Here is a 16,592-nt window from a genome sequence, read left to right as displayed (position 1 = left end):
TTTCTATCCTTAAATAGAGCTGAGAGATATAAAATTAATATATATGCATTTAAAATTCTTCCATTTCAGTTTATGCATACATTTTATTTATATTTATGTTTTGCTCTGGCAAAAACTCTTTCATGCTTGACTGTTTTTATTTTTAGTTCTTACTTTTCTCTTTTCCTATTCAGTCACTTTACTTCTTCTTCTATTCTTTTTTTTTAATGTTTATTTATTTTAGAGAGAGAGAGAGAGAATGGAAGAAGGGCAGAGAGAGAGGAAAACACAGAATCTGAAGCAGTCTCCAGACTCTGAGCTACAAGTACAGAGCCTGATGCAGGGCTCAAACCCACAAACTGTGAGATCATGACCTGAGCTGAAATTGGCCACTCAACCAACTGAGCCACCCAGGTACCCCCATCTTCCTCTTCTATTCTGGCTACACATTATTGGTTTGGAAATTTATTTTTTTTTAGTGGATAGAATATTTTTTTCCAGCTCCTAATCATTTTTGTTGACCAGTGTTTTCTTTTCTAAATAGAAATATAGTTGACATACAATATTGTATTAGTTTCAAGTGTACAACATAGTGATTCATCAATGATATATACATCACAATATGCTCACCATAAGTGTAGTTACCTTTTACCATTATATAATGTTATTATAACACTATTGACTATATTCCCTATGCTGTACTTTTCATGCTATGTGTATAATTGATATAAAATATCATAGACATTTCATGTAGACATTAAGTGTTTGGAGATAAGTATACACCAATGAAGGATCATCACAATCAATGCCATGAAATTATCCATCACCTGCAAAAGTTTCCTCCTATACCTTTTGCTATTTTCTTTTCTTTTTTTGCATTCTTTTTAAAATTTAAAATTTTTAAATTTTAATCACCTGGTGCTCCTCATGACAAGTGACTCCCTAATCTCCATCACCTATTTTATCCATCTTCCCACCCACCTCCCCTCTGGTAACTATCAGTTTGTTCTCTATAGATATGAATTTGTTTCTTGGTTTACCTCACTCTCATTCTCTTTATTTCCTTTTCCTCACTTGTTTCATTTCATAAATTTCACATATGAGTGAAATCATATAAGATTTGTCTTTCTCTGACTTATTTCTCTTAGCATTATACCATCTAGCTCCATCCATGTTGCAAATGGCAAGATTTCATTCTATGGCTGAATAATATTTGATTGTATATATATGCCATATCTTCTTTATCCATTCACCAATCAATGGATGCTTGGGCTACTTCTTTATTTTGGGTATTGCAAATAATGCTGCTATAAAAAACATACGGTGCACACATCCTTTTGAATTACTGTTTTTTAAATTTATTTTTTACTGTTTTTATTTATATTTGAGAGACAGAGAGAGATGGGGGGGGAGGGGCAGAGACAGAGGGAGACACAGAATCCAAAGCAGGCTCCAGGCTCTGAACAGTCAGCACAGAGCGCAATGCAGGGCTTGAACTCATGAGCAATGAGATCATGACCTGAGCCTAAGTTGGACACTTAACTGACTGAGCCACCCAGTCATCCTGAATTAGTGTTTTTGCATTCTTTGCGTAAATACCCAATAGTGCAATTGCTGGATTATAGGGTAGTTGTATTTTTTACTTTTTGAAGAAACTCCATACTGTTTTCCACAGTGGTTGCATGATTTTGCATTCCCACCAACAGTGCAACAGAGCTCCTTTTTCTCCACATCCTTGCCAACACTTGTTGTTTCTTGTGTTGTTGATTTTAGCCATTCTGACCAGTGTGAGGTGATATTTCATTGTAGTTTGTTTTGCATTTCTCTGATTATAAGTGATAATGAGCATCTGTTCATGTGTCTGTTGGCCATCTGTATGTCTTCTTTGGAAAAATGGCTTCCAGTTTTACCAACACTATTTGTTGAAAAGACTGTCTTTTTCCCATTGGATATTCTTTCCTTCATTGTCAAGATTAAGTGACTATATAATTGCGGGTTTATTTCTGAGCTTTCTGTTCTGTTCTATTGATTTATGTGTCTATTTTTGTGCTAGTGCCATACTGACTTGATTACCACAGGTTTGTAATATAACTTGAAGTTGGGAATTGTGAGGGCTCCAGCCTTACCCCTTTTTTTCCAGACTACTTTGGGTATTTGGGGTCTTTTGTGGTTCCATACAAATTTTAAGATTGTTCTATTTCTGTGAAAAATGTTGGAAAAATGTTGGTATTTTGGTAGGGATTGCATTAAATGTGTACAATGCTTTGAATAGTGTGGATATTTTAAAAATATTTGTTCTCCTAATCCATAAGTGTGGAATGTCTTTCTATTTCTTTGTGTCCTCTTCAACTTTGTTCATCAATGTTTTATATTTTTCAGAGTATAGGTTTTTTACTTTTTTGATCAGCTTTATTCCTAGGCATCTTATTATTTGGGGTCCAATTATAAATGGGATTATTTTCTTAATTTCTCTTTCTGATGCCTCATTATTATTGTATAGAAATGAAATAGTTGTCTGTACATTGATTTTGTACATTGTGACTTTACTGACTTCATGTATCAGTTCTAGCAAATTTTTTGGTGGAATCATTCAGGTATTCTATATAGAGTATCATGTCATCTTCAAATAAGGTAAGTTTTCATTCTTTCTCACCAATTTGCATATCTTTTATGTCTTTGTGTTGTCTGACTGCTGTGGCTAAGACTTCCACAGCATAAATGAATAAAAGTGGGGAGAGTAGACATCCTTGTCTTGTTCCTGACCTTAGGGGGAAAGTTCTCAGTTTTTCCCTATCAAAGATGATGTTAGCTGTGGGTTTTTCATATATGGCCCTAATTATGTTGAGGTAGATACCCTCTAAACCTATATTGTTGAGGCTTTTATGATACATGGATATTTTACTTTGTCAGATGATTTTACATCTATTGAAAGAACCATATGGTTCTTATCCTTTCTCTTATTGATGTGATGTATCACGTTGATTGATTTGAGAATGTCGGACCACACTTGCAACCCAGGATTAAATTCCAAATGATTGTGGTGAATGGGTGAAGATTTCTTTAATGTATTGTTGGATTCTGTTTGCTAGTATTTTGTTGAGGATTTTTGCATCACTGTTCATCAGAGATATTAGTCTGTAGTTTGTTTGTTTGTTTGTTTGTTTGTTTATCAAGTCTTTATCTGATTTTGGTAACAGAGTCATGCTGGTTTTAGAAGGTTTTTTTTTCATAACATAAATTTAGAAGGTTTTTTTTCCTTTTTTTGGGGGGGGATAATTTTTGAAGAATATGTACTAATTCTTTAAATCTTTAGTGGAATTCGACTGTGAATCCACCTGGTCCTGGACATTGGTTTGTTAGGAGGTTTTTTTTTTTAAATGTTTATTTATTTATCTTGAGAGAGAGAAGGAGTGAGAAAGAGCAGGAAAGGGACAAAGAGAGAGGGAGAGAGAATCTCAAACAAGCTCTGTACTGTCAGTACAGAGCCTGATGAAGAGACATGGGGCCCAATCTCATGAACCATGAAATCATAACTTTAACTGAAGTCAAGTATTGGATTTATAACTGATTGAGCCATCCAAGCACTCCTGTTGGAAGTTTTTCGATTGTTGATTTAATTTCTTTGCTGGTAATTGGTCTGTTAAAATTTTCTATTTCTTTCTGCTTCAGTTTTTGTAGTTTGTATATTTCTAGGAATTTATCCATTTCTTGGAAATTGTGTAATTTTTTGGCGTGTACTTTTTTATAATATCTTATAATTCTGTGGTATTAGTTGTTATTTCTTCCCTCTCATTTGTGATTTTATGTATTTGGGTTCTTTTTCTCTACAACTTTATCAATTCTATTGATTTTTTCAAAGAACCAGCTTTTGGTTTCATTGATCTTTTCTATTGTTGTGTTTTTGTTTTTGTTTTTTGTTTTTTTTTTGTTTTTTTTAGTTTCTATATAATTTATGCCTGCTATAATCATTATTATTTCCTTCCTTCTTTCTTTCTCCTGGTTTTAGGCTTCTTTTGTTTTTCTTTTTCTAGCTCCTTTATGTGTGAGGTTAGATTTTTGTAATTTTCTTGATTCTTGAGGTGAATCTGTATTACTATAAACTTTTCTCTTAGAATTACTTTTGCTGAATCCAAGTGGTTTTGAATCATTTTTTTCATTTTCATTTGGTTCCATTAGTTTTTTATTTCTTTTTTGATCTACTGGTTGACCCATTTTGTCACTTATTTTCTGGTTGTTTCTGAAGATTCTCTGATCCTTTCTCATCTTTCTTGCTCTCATGGTTTTATGTTTTTCTTTAGTGATGTATTTGGATTTCTTTCTCTTTATTCCTTGCATATTTATTGTGGTTTTTGATATAGGTTTACCATTAGGTTTAAGTGGCATGTCATACAACCTCCATGTCATTTAACCTCCATGTATTTTTGGTTTTCCAGCCTTTTTCTTGTGGTTGACCTCTAGTTTCATAGTGTTGAGGTCAGAAAAGATGCATGGTATGACTTCAATCTTCTGAAATATGTTGCAGCTTCTTTTGTGGCCTAATGTGTTATCTATTCTGGAGAATGTTCCACCTATATTTGAAAAGAATGTGTATTCTGCTATTTAAAGATGAAAGGTTCTCAATGTATCTGTTAAATTCAAGTATTCCAGTGTGTCATTCAAAGCTATTATTTCTTTGTTGATTTTCTGTTTAGATGATCTGTCCATTGCTGTAAGGGGAGTGTTAAAGTCTGCACTATTATTGTTTCTTTCTTTCTTTCTTTCTTTCTTTCTTTCTTTCTTTCTTTCAAAAAGAGAGAGAGAGAGAGGGAGAGTGAGCAAGGGAGGGGCAGAGAAAAAGAGAGGGAGAGAGAGAATCCCAAGCAGGTCCCACACTGTCAGTGTAGAGCCTTGATACAGGTCTCGAACTCATGAACCATGAGATCATTAACTAAGCTGAAATCAAGAGTCAGATACTTAACTGACTGAGTCACCCAGCTGTCCCTACTATTATTGTGTTATTGTAGATTAGTTCCTTTATGTTTGTTATTCATTGTTTTTTGTATTTGGGTGTTTCCGCATTGGTTGCATACAACTTTACAATTGTTATATTTTTTTGTTAGATTGTTCCTTTTATTATCACTTAGTGTCCTTCTTTGTCTCTTGTTTCAGTCTTTGTTTCAAGGTCTTGTTTGTTTGAAATAAGTATTGGTACTCTGGCTTTCTTTTGATACCCATTTGCATAAGTGTTTCTCCATCCTCTCACTTTCAATCTGCAGGTGTCTTTAGGTCTGAAACAAGTCTCCTGTAGACAAAATACAGATGGGTCTTATTTTTAAATCCATTCTGCCACTCTCTCTTTTGATTGAAGCATTTAGTTCATTTAAATTCAAAGTAATTATTGATGTGTATTAATTGCCATTTTATTACTTATTTTGTGGTTGTTTCTGAAGATTTTCCCTGATCCTTTCTTATCTTTCTTGTTCTCATGGTTTTCTGTTTTTCTTTAATAGTGTGTTTGGATTTCTTTCTCTTTATTCTTTGCATATTTATTAGTGGTTTTTGATACAGGGTTACCATTAGGTTTGTATATAACCTCTTTTGCATATAATAGTCTGTATTAAGTTGATGCTCATTTAAGTTTGACTCCATTCTTTTCTCCTCTCCTCTCCACATTTTAGGTATATGTGTCATATTTTACATCCTTTAATTTTGTGAGTTCCTTGACTGATATTTTTAATGGAAATATTCATTTTTACTGCTTTTGTGTTTCTTACATCCCTACTGTCATTTCCGGTCTCTCATTTCCACTTAGGGAGTCCCATTTAATATTTCTTGAAGGGGTGGTTTAGTGGTCATGAACTCTAATTTCTGTTTGCCTGGGAAACTCTTTAATCTCTCATTCCATGATAATCTTGCTACATAGAGTATTGTTGGCAGCAGGTTTTTCCCATTTAGCACTTTGAATATATTATGCCACTCCTTTTTGGCTTGGAAGTTTTTTGCTGAAAATCCCTGATGGTCTGTGGGGTATCCTTTGTATGTAACTGTCTTCTTTTGCTTGCTGGTTTTAATATTTTTTCTTTATCACTACTACTTTCCATTTTAATTACAATGTCGTGATTTGGATCTGCTTCCACTGATTTCAATGGGGACTGTCTGTGCCTTCTGGATCTGGATACCTGTTTTCTTCCCCCAGATTTAGGGATGTTCTCAGCTACTATTTCTTCAAAACATTTTCTGCCCCCTTTTCTCTCTCTTCTTCTGGGATTCCTATTGTACAAATGTTATTATATTTGATGGAGTCACTGCATTCCCTAAGTCTATTCTCATTTTGCATAATTCTTTTCTGTCTCTTTTGTTCAGCTTTATAGCTTCCCTTACTATGTCTTCTAGGTCACTGTTTTGTTTCTCTGCGTCTTCAAACCTGTTGTCCATTTCATCAAGCATGTTTCTCATTTTGTTTATTGAGCCTGTCATCTCTGCTATGTTATTTCTTATGTCTATGTTAATGGTCTCACTGATGTTCTCCATGCTTTTTGTAAGTTCAGCGAGTATCCTTATTATTGCTTTAAATTATCTATCAGGCATATTACATATATCTGTTTTACTTAGTTCTGTGACCATGACCTTGTCCTGTTCTTTCACTTGGTACAAATTCCTCTGTCTTCTCATTTTGTCTAAGTGTCTATGCCCTGTAGTCTCTGTGTTAGGGAAGTCAGCTTTGTCTCCTATTCTCAAGCACAAAGACTCTGAAGAAGAGGTCCGTAGTGCCCTGAGGTGCAGTATACCCTATTCCACAGGGCCTGGAACTTCTGGGAGTGTCTCCAATATATGATGTGTGTGCTCTGTTATGTCCTAGCCACTTTATCCTTCAGGCCAGTCATCTGCAGAGGCTTTTTTTTTTACCTGTTGTGAGCAGTGTTTGTTCCCTGGTCTGAATGTGGTGTGTTTTTAACTAGGTGTGCTCTGGTCTGCTTATGAAATTAGACTTGTCACTATTGCCACCAAAATGGAGGCTCAACAAAACTCCCAAGTCAGGAGATGCATGTTGGGTAGGGTCTTCTGGGGCAGGCAGCCCCCATTGCTTGGACTGAGGCAAGCATGAGTGGGAAGGGCAGTTCTACCAGTGCATGGGAGGGGTGGCAGGGCTTTGTATAACCTGGTTAGGTTGTAAGTGTTGGTGCTGTGCTTGTTACTCTAGGTGTATTTATGCTGTATTTATGTATTTATGCTGAGGATAAGGGGAGGAAAATGGTGCCTGCCAGTTCCTTTGTTTCTGGAGTTGTTTCTCTGTGAATGTTGCCTTCTGGGACATGCTCCAAGTCAGGCAACTAACCTCCCCACTGTGTGCCCCAGGTGCTCTTCAGATTACTGTTTCCATGCTATACATCCGTGGATTGTTTGCACTGCCTTTTTCCAAGAGCAGCCCAAATGCCCTCTGAGCTCTCACACAGCCAGCACACTGACCTTTAGAACTCTGGTTCTAAAGCACACTGGTGCAAAAATTCATAAAATTTGATCCCTCTAATTTTTGCAAGCTTATTGCTATGGGGATTCTTCTTCCAGTGTTGGCTCCCCTGTGTGCTAGCCGGTCTTTCACCCTTCTCTGTGACCACAACTCCCTCTCCACCACAGTAGCCATGATCTGTTTCTCACTTAAGGTATGTCTCTGCACTTCCTACCTTCTTTGATGTGGCTTCGTCTCTACCTTTAGTTGTACAGTTTGTTCTGCCAGTCTTCAGGTTGATTTCTGGGGTATTTAGGATGATTTGACAGTTATTTTGTTGTATTCATGGGAATAGGTGAGCCTAGGGTCCTCCTAATCTGCCATCATCTTTCCCTTCTCTCTTTTGTTTTCTTGTGCTATTTATTTTCTATTTTATTTTATTTTTTTTATATTCGAGTTAGTTAACATTCACTGTAGTCTTAGTTTCAGGAGCAGAATCCAGTGATTCATCTCTTACATATGACACTCAGTACTCATCCCAAAAAGTGCCCTCCTTAATGCCCAATCACCCACTTAACCCCCCCCCCACCACTAACCCCCTTTTCCAACAACCCTCAGTTTGTTCTCTGTATTTAAGAGTCTCTTATATTTTGCCTCCCTCTCCATTTTTATTTTATTTTTCATCTGCTTATGTTCATCCGCTATGATTCTCCAATTCCACATATCAGAAGAATCATATGATATCTGTCTTTCTCTGACTGACTTATTTTGCTTAGCATAATACCTTCCGGTCCCATCCATGTTGTTGCAGATGGCAAGATTTCATTCTTTTTCATTGCTGTGTATATATATATATATACACATACACACACACACACACACACATACACACACACACACACACACATATATATATATGTATATATATGTATATAATCTTTTTCCATTCATCAGTGGAATGCGCTCTTTCCATACTTTTGCTATTGTTGATAGTGCTGCTATAAACATTGGGGTGCATGTGCCCCTTCAAATCAGCATTTTTGTACCCTTTGGATAAATTCCTAGTAATGTAGTTGCTAGGTCATAGGGTAGTTCTCTTGAAAATTTTTGAGGAATCTCCATATGGTTTTCCAGAATGCCTGCACCAGTTTGCATTCCCACCATCAGTGCAAAAGTGTTCCCCTTTCTCTATATCCTGGCCAATATCTGTTGTTTCCCGAGTTGTTAATTTTAGCCATCTGACAGGTGTGAGGTGGTATCTCACTGTGGTTTTAATTTGAATTTCCCTGAGGATGAATGCTGCTGAGCATCTTTTCATGTGTCCATTAGCCATCTGGATGTCTTCTTTGGAAAAGTGTCTGTTCATGTCTTCTGCCTATTTTTCCACTGGATTACTTGTTTTTAGGGGAATGTTGAGTTTGGTAAGTACTTTATAGATTTTGGATACTAACCCTTTGTCTGATATGTCATTTGCAAATATCTTCTCCCATCTGTCAGTTGCCTTCTAGTTTAATTGATTGTTCCCTTTGCTGTGCAGAAGGTTTTCATCTTGATGAGGTCCCAATAGTTCATTTTTGCTTTTGTTTCCCTTGCCTCCAGAGACATGTCAAGTAGGAAGTTGCTGCAGCTTAGGTCAAAGAGGTTGTTGCCTGTTTTCTCCTCTAGGATTTTGATGGTTTCCTGTCTCACATTTAGGTCTTTCATACATTATGAATTTATTTTTGTGTATAGGGTAATAAAGCTGTTCAATTTCATTCTTCTGCCTGTTGCTGTATAGTTCTATCAGCACCATTTACTAGAGTCTCTATAAACTCTTTTTTCAATCGGATACTCTTTCTTGCTTTGTTGAAGATTAGTTTGCAGTATATTTGTGGGTCTTATACAGGGTTCTGTATTCTATTCCATCAATCTATGTGCCTGTATTCATGCCAATACCATACCGTCTTGATGACTAAAGCTTGGTAATATAGGTTAAAGTCCAGGATTTTGATGCTCCCAGTTTTGGTTTTCTTTTCCAACATTATTTTGGCTATTTTGGTCTTTTCTGGTCCCATAAAAATTTTAAGACTGTTCATTCTAGCTCTGTGAAGAATGCTGGTGTTATTTTGATAGGGGTTGCATTGAATGCATTGAATTGCTCCGGGTAGTATCAACATTTTAACAATATTTGTTCTTCAGACCCATGAGTGTGGAATGCTTTTCCATTGCTTTGTGTGTTCTTCAATTCCTTCATAAGATTTCTATAGTTTTCAGCATACAGATCTTTTGCCTGTTTGGTTAGGTTTATTCCTAGGTATCTTATGGTTTTGGGTACAATTGTAAATGAGATCAATTCTTTGATATCTTTTTCTGCTGATTCATTATTGGTGTATAAAATGCAACTGATTTCTGTACATTGATTTTACATGCTGCAACTCTGCTGAATTCATGTATCAGCTCTAGCAGTTTTTGGGTGGAGTCTTTTGGGTTTTCCACATGGAGTAACATGTCACCTGTGAAGAGTGAAAAGTTTGACTTCTTCGTTGCTGATTTGATGCCTTTCATTTCTTTTTGTTGCCTGATTGCTGAGGCTAGGATTTCCAACACTATGTTGAACAACAGTGGTGAGAGTAGATTTCCCTGTCATGTTCCTGATCTTAGGGGAAGAGCTCTCAGTTTTTCCCCATTGAGGATGATATTAGCTGTGGGCCTGTCATGTATGGCTTTTATGATGTTGAGATACGTTCTTTCTATCTTGACTTTCTTGAAGGTTTTTATCAAGAAAGGATGCTATGTTTTATTGAAAGCTTTTTCTACATCTATTGAAAGGATCATATGGTTCTTATCCTTTCTTCTATTAACGTGATGTATCACATTGATTGATTTGCAAATGTTGAACCAGCCCTGCAGCCCAGGAATAAATTTCCCTTGATCATGGTGAATAATTATTTTAATGTACTGTCAAATTCAATTTGCTGGTATCTTGTTGGGAATTTTTGCACCCATCTTCCTCAAGGACCTTGGCCTATAATTCTCCTTGTTAGTGGGGTCTTTGGTTTGGGGATCAAAGTAATGCTGGATTTATAGAATGAGTTTGGAAGCTTTTCCTCCATTTCGATTTTTTGGAGTGGTTTGAGAAGAATAGATACTAACTTTCCTTTAAATGTCTGGTAAAATTCCCCTGGAAACCATCTGACTCAGGACTCTTATTTGTTGGGAGATTTTTGATAATCAATTCAATTTCTTTATGGTTATGGCTCTGTTCAAATTTTCTACTTCTTCCCATTTGAGTTTTGGAAGTGTATGAGTGTATAAGAATTTTCCATTTCTTCCATATTGTCCACTTTGTTCGCATATGATTTTTCTTAGTATTCTTGTAATTCTTTGTATTTCTGTATTATTGGTTGTGATCTTTCCTCTTTCATATGTAATTTTATTTTGGGGGATCCTCTGTCTTTTCTTTTTGAGAAGTCTGATTAGGAGTTTATCAATTTTGTGTATTCATTCAAAAAGCCAGCTCTTAGTTTTATTGATATGTTCTACAAGGTTTTTTGTTTTTGTTTTTTTGATTCTATAACATTTATTTCTGCTACAATCTTTATTATTCATCTTCTGCTCGCTTTGGGCTTTATTTGCTGCTGCTTTTCTAGCTCCTTTAGATGTAAGGTTAGGTTGTGTATTTGGGACCTTTCTTGCTTCCTGAGATAGGCCTGGATTGCAATGTATTTTCCTCTTAGGACTGCCTTTGCTGCATCCTAAAGGGTTTGGGCTGTTGTGTTTTCATTTTCATTGTCTTCCATGTATTTTTAAATTTCTTCTTTAATTTCCTGGTCAACCCATTCATTCTTCAGTAGGATGTTCTTTAACCTCCATGTATTTAGGGGCTTTCCAAACTTTTTCTTTGGTTGATTTCAAGTTTCATAGTGTTGTGATCTGAAAATATACATGGTATGATCTCAATCTTTTTGTACCTGTTGAGGGCTGATTTTTGGCCCCATCTGTGATTTATTTTGAAGAATGTTCCATATGTAGTCAAAAAGAATGTGTATTCTACTGCATTAGGATTAAATATTCTGAATATATCTGTTAAGTCCATCTGGTCCAATGTGTCATTGAGAACTGTTGTTTCCTTATTGATTTTTTGCCTAGATGATCTTTCCATTGCTGTTAAATGGAGTATTAAAGTCTTCTACAATTATGGTGCTATTATCAATAATTTTGCTTATATTTGTGATTAATTAATTTATATATTTGGGGGCTTCCACATTGGGTCACAAATATATAATTGTTAGTTTTTCTTGATGGATAGACTCCTTAATTATGATATGCCCTTCTTTATCTCTTGTTATAGTCTTTGTTTCAAAATATAGTTTGTCTAAGTATGACTATTCTGACTTTCTTTTGACATCCAGTAACATGGTAGATGGTTCTCCACCCCCCTCACTTTCAATCTGCAGATGTCCTCATGTCTAAAGTGAGTCTCTTGTAGGCAGCAGCATATGCATGGATCTTATTTTTGCTTATCGATTCTGCTACCCTATGTCTTTTTATTGGGGCATTTAGTCCACTTACATTCAAAGTGATTATTGAAAGATATGAACTCAGTACCATTGTGTTATCTGTAATTTCATGTTTCTGGTGATATTCTCTGGTCCTTTGTAGTCTTTGCTGATTTCCACTCAGAGAATCCCACTTAGGATCTCTTGCAGGGCTGGTTTAGTGGTCACAAACTTCATTTTTTCTTTGTCTGGGAAAGTCTTTACCTCTACTCTATTCAGAATGACAGCCTCTCTGGATAAAGGATTCTTGGCTGCATATTTTTTCCTATCAGCACATTGAATATTTCCTGCCACTCCTTTCTGGCCTCCCAAGTTTCAGAGGACAGGAATGCTACTAACCTTATGTGCTACCTTTGTAGGTTAAGGTCTATTTGTCCCTAGCTGCTTTCAGAATTCTTTCTTTACTTTTGTATATTGCCACTTTCACTATGATATGATATGTCATGTGTTGACCTGTTTTTGTTGATTTAAAGGAAGTTCTCTGTGCCTCTAGGACTTGGATGCCTGTTTCCTTCCCCAGATTAGGGAAGTTCTCAGCTATCATTTGTTCCAATAAACCTTTTGCCCCTTTCTCTCACTCTTCTTCTGGAAGTCTTATGATACAGATAATTGTTTTGTTTCATGGAATCACTTAGTTCTCTAAGTCTCCCCTCATGATCTAGTAATTCCCTTTCCCTCTTTTTTTCAGCTTCATTATTTTCCATAATTTTATCTTCTCTTTCACCTATTCTCTCCTCTACTTCTTCAATCCTGCTGTCACTGTGCCTAGTTTACTTTGCATCTCAATTATAGCATTTTGAAATTCATCCTAACTAGTTCTTAGTCTTTGATCTCTGCAGTAAGAGTTTCTCTGGTGTCTTTTATGCTCTTTTCAAGACTAGCTAGTAGTCTGATGATTGTTATCATATATTGTTGTGCAGATATATTAATTTTATCTGTTTTGAGCAATAAATCAGTGGAAATCAGCAAAGACTACAAAGGACCAGAGTACATCACCAGGAACATGAAATTACAGATAACACAATGGTACAGAGCAACAATCTCTGGCTATGATTTCTTTTTGAACTTTCTTTTGGGGAGAATTTCTCCATTTTGTAATTTTGGCTACATTTCTCTCTTTTGTGTGTTTTAAAAGTGTGTTATGTGTCCTGCACCTTAGAGTACCTTTATATTAAAAATGGGTCATATACTGCCAGGGCCTGGCACTCATAGAAGTGGTTTTGGTGTATGTGGTATGCACTTTGTTGTGTTTTGGCTACTCTATCCCACTGCAGAGATCTGCAGAGCTCGGTCCTCTGCAGAGCTCCTTCTTGCTTGTAGTGGTGGAATGTTTGGACCTTCACAGATGTGCTTTAATTTGTTTGTTGAAGTAACCCTGGGGAAAAAAGGAGAGGGGAGTGGGCCTGATCCCATAAAAAGAGAAAAATAAAAGGGGAGAAAAGAAATCCAAATAGAGAATCAAAAAGATATAAGGCTAAATCAAGATAAAGAGGGAGGAAAATAAAGAAGAAGAAGAAAGAAGTTGGAGAAAGAATAGAATAAAAATGCTTGATAAAAAAAATTATATATATAAAATTTATTTTCTATTTTCATGGTTAAAGCACTTAACATAAGATTTACCCTCTTAGCAAAAGTTTAAGTATACAATAGCTATTGTCAATAATAGACCTTAGGTTATACAGTAAATTTCTAGAACTGAATTATTTTGCATAACTGAAACTTTGCATCCTTTGATGGACACCTCTTGATTTTTCTCTTTCTCACCACTTCTTCTTTTAAAATGTTTATTTATTTTTTAAAGAGAGAGAGTGTGGAGGAAGGGGCAGAGAGAGAGAGAGAGAGAGAGGTGGGGGGTGACAGAGGCTCCAAAGTGGTTTCCATTTTGATAGCAGAGAGCCCAATGAGAGGCTCAAACTCACAAATAGTGAGCTGAAGTTGGATGCTTAACCAACCCAAGCTCCCCTCTTTCTCACCACTTCTATTTAACATAGTACTAGAAGTCCTAGCCAGAGCAATAGAAAATAAAAAGAAATGGAAGATGTCCAAATCTGAAAGGAAGAAGTAAAATGGTCTCTGCTTGCAGATGATATGAGCTAATATGTCGAAAACCCTAAAGACTTCACAAAACCCTTCACAAAACTATTAGTATTGATAAATGAAGTCAGCAAAGTTACAGGATAGAATATCAACATGCAAAAATCAGTTGCATTTGTATACACTAATAATGATTTACCTGAAAAGGAAATTAAGAAACTATATCATTTACAATTGTATCAAAAAGATAAAAATACTTAGGAATAAACTTAATCAAGAAGGTAAAAATACTTATATAGTGAAAACTTTAAAACACTGATGAAAGAAATTAAAGAAGACACATATAAAAGGAAGGATATTTATTTTCATGAATTGGAAGAATTAATATTGTTAAAATGTCTGTATTACCCAAAGCAATCTGATCTACAGGTTCAATTTAATCCCCATCAAAATCCCAATGACATCTTTTTCCCCCAGAAAATAATGCTAAACTTGATATGGAACTACAGAAGACCTTGAAGAGCCAAAGAAATTTTGGGCAATAACAAAGCTGGAGGAATACACTTTCTAATTTCCAAATATAATACAAAACTATAGTGTGATACTGGTATAAAAATGGATATACAGACAATGGAACAGAACAAAGTCCAGAAATAATCTCACGCATATATGGTTAACTGATCTTTGACAAGAGTACCAAGAACACACAGTGGGGAAAGAATAGTTTCCTCAATCAGTGATGTTGGGAAAAGTGGATATCCACATATTAAATAATGAAGTAGTTTTCACCAACAAATTAGGAGAAAATTTTGCCAATTATGTATCTGATAAATGTCCAAAATATTAAAGGAACTCATACAACTCAACAACAATAACAACCCAAAATAAGCAGATTAAAAAATAAACAAAGGCCCTGGACAGATATTTCTCAAAAGAAGACATACAAATGGCCAACATGTATGAAAATGTTTTCAATGTCACTAATAATCAGGAAAATGCAAATAAAAACCACAATGAGATAGCACTTTACATCTGTTTTAATGGCATATATATATATATACATATATATATATGTATACATATATATATGAAGGGACCCTTCATACACTATTGGTGGGAATGTAAATTCTACAGCTACTATAGAAAACACAATGGAGTTTTCTCAAGAAGCGAAAAATGAAACCACCAAATGATCCATCAATCCTAATTCTAGTATTATCCAAAAAATTGAAATCAGTATCTCAAAGAGAACCCTGCACCCCCATGTTTACTGCAGCATTATTCACAGTAGCCAATTCATGGAAGCAATATAATGATAAATGAATGGATAAAGAATATGTGGAATATATACACAATTGAGTATTATTCTGCCATTAGAAGACAATCCTGCTGTTTGTGGCATGAATAAAATCAGAGGACATTATGCTAAGTGAAGTTAGACATAGAAGTACAAATACCGCATGATCTTAATTACATGTAAAATCTAAAATAGCCAAGCTCATAATAGCAAGAGTGGAATGGTGATTGCCAGGGGCTAAGGAGGGAGAAATAGGGAGATATTAATTAGTCAAAGGTACAACTTTTGGTTATATAAAATGAATAAGTCCTAGAGTTCTGTGCAGCATAGTGCCTATGGTCAACAATATTGTATTGTATGCTTCAAAATGTGTTTCAAGGGTAGATCTTACATTAAGTGTTCTTATTACCAAAAAGAAAAAAAAAAAAGAGATTGAGAGAGAGAGAGATAAAGAAGAGAGATGAAACTTTTGATGGTTAATGGCATATATTGTGGTGATGGTTTCATGGATGTATACTTATCTCCAAATTCATAAGTTGGGTACATAAATTATGTACAGCTTTTGGGATGTCTAAAAATTTAAAATAGAAAAAACAAATACCATTACAGATAAATAATAAAATCAGTAAAAAAAACAAACAAAAAGAATATAGTAGAACATGGAATATTAAGAAGTAATTCTAATGAGTCAAATAGCTGCTGTAGGAAATTGATGTACCTTACTATAATTCCATAACATTTTTAAATTATGTATGTAATTGGTTGAACAATAAAAATATTAGAGGAAAGCCCCAAATATCAGTAATTTTAAAAATCTTTTGTATGAATTCACAATGTAATAAAACACGATAAGATTTCCAAAGTTTATAAAGACACAATTTATTCCATGTCTTCTTTGTCCATTCATCAGTCAATGGGTATTTGGCTATTCCATAATTTTGGCTATTGTTGATAATGCTGCTATAAACACTGGGTGCATGTTTTCCTATTTTGATTACAGTGTACACATACATTTAAGTTCTTTTCTACCTTTTATTACATTGTAGAGTCTAGACTTAACCATCTTCACAGTTGTCATTCCTAATTATAATATAATAGTAAGTGGGATTATTTAACTACATTCTGCTTAGCTATTCCTCTAGAGCTATGTGTTTAAGATCTTTGCTAGATTTTGTTGTAGTATACAGTATTTTCTCTTAAAAACATGAATATATCTATTTCCTTATAACCCCACCAACACTGAGTTTTGTTAATCTAAAAATGATAGATATTAAGTCATTGCATATTTAAGTCATATTTCCTTAGCAAAAGTAGAGAC

General features: G+C 35.0%; 1 protein-coding gene across 3 annotated transcripts in view; it reads right to left on the bottom strand.

Moving 5' to 3' along the window:
- The window catches only part of TSBP1 (testis expressed basic protein 1), a 217,663-nt gene that overhangs the window by 65,967 nt on the left and 135,104 nt on the right, over positions 1-16,592 (bottom strand). The window lies entirely within an intron of this gene.

Source organism: Panthera uncia (assembly GCF_023721935.1).
Source record: "Panthera uncia isolate 11264 chromosome B2 unlocalized genomic scaffold, Puncia_PCG_1.0 HiC_scaffold_24, whole genome shotgun sequence".
In the NCBI taxonomy this organism is placed as follows: domain Eukaryota; kingdom Metazoa; phylum Chordata; class Mammalia; order Carnivora; family Felidae; genus Panthera; species Panthera uncia.
The sequence above is the reverse complement of the archived record's forward strand: the minus strand, read 5'-3'. Positions and strand labels throughout refer to the sequence as shown.